Consider the following 7,162-nt stretch of genomic DNA (forward strand, 5'->3'; position numbering starts at 1 on the left):
AACTTAATGTTTTAAACCATGTTTGCCTGGTTGTAGTTTGATCATTTTTTGAAATTCTGGTCATTTAGTTGCTAAAAACTATCGTAAACTGCGTTCCAGGCTGATGTTCCTGACGCATGCCAGGAAAAGGGTTAAAGCGCATCGAATCATTTCAGCAGCAAAAATCTTCAGTCGGCCGTTGTTCAAGTCGAGCAAAGCCGAAGCATAATATGGATCCATTTAACTTTTTGAATGATTTTTTTCTGCTTAATTTGTTCAGCTCAGTTTTCTGCTCAAAAATAACTATTTCTGATTTCATTTCATGTTCTTGCAAAATGTGGTCTATTTTACGGTATATTTTAATTTAATTTTTTTGGTTTGATTTATAGATTTGCTTATGGATTACATGTAGATTCATCCAAGGACGCGAGAGAAGCTTACCGACGACAAAATTAGTGGTTTTTATAGCCAGAAGGCAAACTGTTGACAACTGACAGAGCAATAAATCAAAAAACAAACTAATGAACTGAATATTCACGAAGACCAGGTGCAAAAATTATAATTAGAAAAGCTACAGACGACGCGGCAGTTCTGTTTTCAAATGATATATGTCCAGCGAATATGATGGAGTTACAAAAAAAAAGTTTGACTTAATCCTATAAAAACTAAGCAGTTCAATTGACTCCTTTTCTGATAGATACCTCTCTTGTATTTGTGCTCGGGTGTTTTTTAGACAAAACTCAAATTTTCAACAAATGTTTTTGCTAGAAGGAATTTTCTATACCATCTGGTGCCCTAAGATCAACACGGAAAACTTTAAGGCGACCATTTTTTGTGTCATGGGGGTTTTAAAGTGGCAACATAAGCCATCGCGGACAAATACTGTCGGTCTCAAAAATTTTTGATGAAATTTTACCAAGGATATTGGTCTTTTACGGGGTCGTAGACTAAATAATGGCTCGCAAGATAAAAAATCGCAGCCCGCTATTATGAGAGAGTATGTTTTTTTTAAATGAAAAACTGCTGATTTTAAAATGGTAAAGCGATGAAATTTGTTTGCATAGCTTTTTCATAACTAAAAAACAAAAAATCCACACAGCACAATTATGTTGTCACCTTCTTCAAAAAATAGACCAAAAAATCAAGAGAAATTTTTCCAGTTACTTTCTTTTATTTTACCCCAGTTTCTCCATTGTTGCGACTTTCGAAGAAAGCGTTTGAATATTTGTGGCGATTAAATCCGGCTCAGAAAAAAATTCAAAAACCAACCGAGGCTTTGTTTTTCTAATTAATATGTCTGTATATGCTAAATATACAGTGCTAATTTAAGTTTTCCGGGCTAACTGAATATGAACTGAAGTTTAAAACGCGTTTTTCTCCACTTGGGTTGACTTCACACAAAAAAGATGAAGACAATAATCTTTTACAATATTATTGAAACATGTTGAGCAGAATATGTAGCAGAATATGTAGCAGAATATTGTTGAGCAGAATATGTAGCAAAACGTGGGTTCAAATTTTTACTTCAAAAACGGTACTTTGAAGTAAATCAAAAAACAAATTAATGAACTGAATATTCACGTAGACCAGGTGCAAAAATTTTAACAACTGTAGTATTTATCTTGCGACCCATTATTTATTCTACGACCCCGTAAAAGACGGATATCCTTGGTAAAGTTTCATCAAAAACTTTTGAGACCGACAGAAAATGTCCGCAATGGCTTATGTTGCCACTTAAAAGACCTCTCAATCAACTGAACTTTTAAGATCAAGTGTACAGATAGAGTACCCTAAAAGTGTACGTCAGCCTTTGTCATGCTTCCTCTTGATACGGTTAGAAACTGGACTTTTAGTGCTCCAGAACTATAATTTCTGTTCAAAAAAATCTACCAAAATTTACGCTCAATCAAAAATACAACCAAAAAATTAACCAATGAAAAATTGATACAACTAAAAAATTAGTGTTTATACCAAACTGAGACGATTACATCCTTCTTACTTCTTAAAACTTTTTGAGCTGTATAAGAGGATCTCTTTGATAAAATTCTGTCAGCAATTGAACTGTTTTTGTTCGCGTGTTTCTGAAATGACTGAAAAAATCTAAAACTGGTTGTTAATTCAAAAATGATCACTTAATTCTGCTAACATTCTACACAACTTTTAGTCTTCATTGGGCTGAGTAGACAGAAGCTGATCAAGACTAAAAATTGTGTAGAATGTTAGCAAAATTAACTGACCATTTTTGAATTAATGACCAATTTTAGCTTTTTTCAGCAGATTTTTGGGAAAAACGCGTTTGAAATTTCAAGTTTTAGTCGTTTCGTCCGGATAACCTTGACAATAAAGGCGTGCGGGGGATAATTAAAAAAACAAATAGAAAAGTTCTGTTTTTCAGATTTTTTCGGTTCGACTTATTTCACATTACTCCAGAGATTAAACAGCACTCGGAACATCAAATTATCGCCAAAAAAAAACTTTGCCAAAATAAATTGTATTATTATTCAATTGGCTGTGTAAGAATCTTAACGACAACTTAATTTTCTTTTATGACGAGATAGGTTAAAAAAAGAAAAGAGTCTAATAAGAGAATGGAAAAAATTTTCAAATAATCAAATGAAGATATAATTTTTTCTTTGTTAATGAATTGTACTTTGTAATTTCAAGGTCTTGTTTTCAGAAATTATATTAATTTTTCCTCAATTTAAAATAGTTTTTTTTTTCTTTTATTTGAAATGATTATGTCTTTGGTCAAAACATCTTATCAAAATGAAACCCCAAATTTTGAACTTAATTCCGTTTTTTAAGATCAAGTGTATAGACAGAGTACCCTAAAAAGTACGTCACCCTTTGTCATGCTTCCTTTTTATACAGTTAGAAACTGGACTTTTAGTGCTCGAGAACTATAATTTCTGTTCAGAGAAATCAACTGCTAGAAATCATATAAGACTGATTTTCCTAGACATCATGCGAAGTCCATTCTCTTCACTCTCTTTGGCATGATCAGCAAAACAAAATTATAGCATGGTCCATAAATGTTCCGACCACTCTGGAAGAGTGGGAAGAAGTTTTAAATTCGGGGTAGTTTTTGAGCCATTTATAACAACCTCAAGAAAAACTTGTGGCAGTCAATTGTGGTATTACATTAAAAACTACTTTATTTGTGATTTGAATTCAAAAAAGAAAACTAAAATTGGCTCTTTTTCCTTTCCCCCCCTCCACCTCACACGAGTTTCATTTTTTTAGGATAACGAGTGGTTTTACGAGGTTGAGTATGAAAACAAAATATGTTTGTCGTGGCCTTACTAGTCTGTATGTAAATTTTCATAACAATCCGATAAAGTGGTCAACAAATTTACATGTAAAAATTCGCAGGTGGGGGGGGGAAAGGAAAAAGAGCCCTACAATTTCTCTCAAAGTCGAGAAAATTTGGTAAAAAATTGTGACAAGACCTCCCAATACAATTTTACTTTTTTTAATATTAAAATTTTAACATCATTTTGAACATGCTGCTTCTCATTCCTGCAATTTGTCATCTTTATACAAATAAAGCCACTAAATTGAAAAAAGAAATGAACAGAACAATTGAAAAAAATACTTTACCTTTGTTTTTGAAATTTTTTTCAAAAACCTTATTTTGAACATTCTATGCTACATGCAGAGCAACAGACTAATACTGTTTTAATCAATAAATGGTTATGTGCAGTTCAACTTAGGTTTTTGTGGGATTGCTTTCTTTCAAATAATTGAAATTTTTCTTAAATAGTCAGTTCGAAGCAGTGAACCATATAAAATTATTTGTTGCCTTTATAGATCCATTTTCATTTAAAATTAACTCAATCTGGGAGATTGTCATTAGACAATTTAAGTCTGTTTTAGAACGTCTCTGAGCGAAAAGATAATTTAAAATTTTTTTATTAATACCGATTGCGGTGTAGTTCTACCTGGTTCAATTTTTTTTAACGAGCAATTTTAAAAACTATGGAGAGAATGTATCGCCAGAAATAGGAAAAAACTTTACGAGAGTGTAGACAAAAGAGGAAACGTAACTGTAAAGAAACTTCATTGCGGGTCATTTTGCAAATAATTTATAAAATAGGAACAAAAATTAAAGGATAACTTTTGATTATTATGTAATTTGAAGAGCTCATCGTATATTAGTATTTTTTCATCGCGAATAACTTTACACAGAATTTCGCATAACTGAAGCTCTTCTTCAATTTTTTCCAGAAACTTTTTAAATTTTTCCAAATTTCAGGTTTTAAGTTTTTCTTGAAGTTTGATATTTTTCTGAAACTACTTATGTTAAAATCAATTTATTTTAGTCTGATTTTGATGTCAACACTTAAAAATACGCCTTTTTGAATAAATTTTTAAAATTTATTCAAAAAAACTAATTCAGATTCTGTTTTTATGTGATTATTGAATTCCAGTTTGAGTTTTATCAAAATTCATCAAAGTCAGTTTGCTTTGGTCCAACGCTTCCTTTGATTTTGCCAATGCTTTTTCATGATTGTTTTTATTATTGATTTTCAGAATAAAAAGTAATGGTCTCTGTTCAAAACCCTGTGGGCTCTGTTTAAAATCTGATAAATACGAAACTCTATTAGGAGGCCAAACTGTGCACTGGATAGGCGCACAATTTTGTGTCTGTATCTTCCTGTATTCCAGAGACAAGTCTTTAAACATGTTCCAAAAATGAAAGTGGATTCCACTTACAAAATTTTCGTGGATTCTGCGTACAAATATCTGTAATATAAACTTTTTCGACACATTTGCTTTTTCGCGGATTTTGCAACAAGCAAATATAGCTAGTTGTTCTGGATTCTGCAACTGTAAGTGGATTCCGCAAATGTAAAAAGAATTCGCAAACGAAATGCGGATTCCACTTACAATTTGCAGAATCCACTTGCAATTTGCGGATTAAGCTTATAGTTGCGGATTCCGTAACAGCTCATTGTAACTATACTGAAGTCTTTTTATTTGTTTGTGGGTTCCACAAACTGTTCTGGATTCCACAAATAAATTTGCGAAATCAGCATATTCGCCTATTTTTGGAGCAATTTTGAGCGGTACAATGTTTCAAGTATTTGTTTCTAGAGTCCAAAACAGCAAAGAAGATCAAAGAAAAGTAGCATTGTTGCGGATTCCGAGATAAATCTGATTTTGGCCTGTTGGGGAATCCGTTTGCAATGCACAGAATGCACAGTTTGGCCTCGTAATGTAAAAAATCATTTGCTGGTCTCTTATACCGTAATCATAACATTTGTTCAGGAGGATCTTGTGATTAATGGTATCGATAAAAGAGCACTGAATTTCGATTGATTGGAATTTCGACCCATCGAAAACAGATTTCTTCGACTAGAGAAGCAATATTGTCATTTGTCGGTTCTCTACTTTGCTACCGTATTTTTCAGGCTAAATTCTATAAATCAATGGCTACTTCAGGCTAACTTCTCGCATCAATGGCTACTTCAGCTCTTCCATCTCTCGCTCGCCGTACAACCAGTAAGCCATCATCAATCATCTTCGTCTTCGAATCATCTTCAAACAATCATGGAACCCTCTTCGTGCTCTTGACTTCTTTGGGAATGCAGAAATTTTAGTGAAGTAAACATCTTTGATCCTTGTGTGACCCAACCGAGCTCTACGTGTTCAGTTTTTTCTGACATCGTCGTTAACTTTTTCGGGTTTGAACCCACGAGTGTCCACGACCGAAGCCCACTCTCGTCCATCGCGGCTCCAGTGGCATCACGGAAATTTCGCGTTTGTTCGTTGTTCAGAGCAGACCCAGAAGAGAGAACTGAGACCTCAAAAGTTTTTTTCAGAAGTTTTTTCAATGTTATTTTCAGAGTTTTAGTCACCAAACCATACTATTTTATCTCCGATTGTTTTGAAAAGTTTTTTTTTGTTAGGAGAATCAAGAACCTGTTTTTGGTTGTGCAAGATTAGTATTAGAATAATAAACATTGTCTGACTTTACTGTATAAGGAGGATTAAAATGAGCTCAAAATTAAACTTAGTCATAAAATTAAAAGATGTTTTTTTGAAGAACGTTCTAGAATAAATCTGCTAGAAGAATGTTCTAGAATAAAGCTACGCAAGCCATGTTGCAGGGAGGATAATCGGCTTATCAGCATGCGCGCCGATTAGCATTCGTTAAATATTTTTGCATGCATGTAGGTGTTGAGTTATGGCGATTGCAATCAGCCGCTGTAGCAAAAAACCGATGAAACAAAACTTTTTTCATTTATTCACACCGACCTGTATTGGCTTGGGAAAAATCTTGACCATTGGATAGGGAATTGATAACCTATAAAAATAACTCAAGCTTCAGGTTCTGGCTATATCGATTTTTTGCTCTAGCACCTTTCGCTTTTACAGAGGCCAATACCAGCGTAAAAACCTTGAAATGCTTGCGCTTCAAATTGAAGACGGCATAAAAATAAATCAAAGAGAAAATATTCCAATTACGCATGCTAATCGGTTCTCATGCAAATCGCTACTCCCCCGTAGAGAAATTTACGACAGAACTTTCTAGAATTTTACGCTAAGAAACATGCAAAATTATATCCGGTAGATGTGTATTACGTTTCAGTATTTGCCATTCACAAGGAGGCTTTTCTCATGATCGGATGATTGTATGCTCAAGTTCAACTAATGACGTCAGTTCAGTTGTCCAGAATGGTTTGAATTTCACGATTAATAGTTGAAACAACCCCTTAAAAACAAAAAATGGTCGGGTCGGCTGCTTGTTAAGTATTGCAGCAAGTTTCGATTGATTTCATTTTTGCAAAAAAAACATGAAAAACTCGGGAAACATTAAAAAAAAAACATTTTCATGTTTTTCCCCGAAAACTTAAAGGATGTGAGACAATAAATTTGCGGCCAAAAATTTAATCATATAGTTTTTTTGCAGAAACTCAGGTGCATTTTTTAATACCCGCACCCAATTGTATATCATTACCGAAGTTCTCAGCCAAACAAAAACTGAATCACACTCTTGGCGCCTTGCCATCTAATTAGTGAGGGAAAAATACATCAAACCGCTTTTCTCAACAAATGGAGAACATCGAATAATGCAGTATTCATAAAAAACCACAGTTAGCCTTTTACAAGCTTTCTTTAAGATTCTTGAAATCAGGAAGAAAAAAATCCGCTCTATGCCAAAGTTCCTTCTCAACCA

This window comes from Symsagittifera roscoffensis, chromosome 7 (genome assembly GCF_963678635.1).
Source record: "Symsagittifera roscoffensis chromosome 7, txSymRosc1.1, whole genome shotgun sequence".
In the NCBI taxonomy this organism is placed as follows: Eukaryota; Metazoa; Xenacoelomorpha; order Acoela; family Convolutidae; genus Symsagittifera; species Symsagittifera roscoffensis.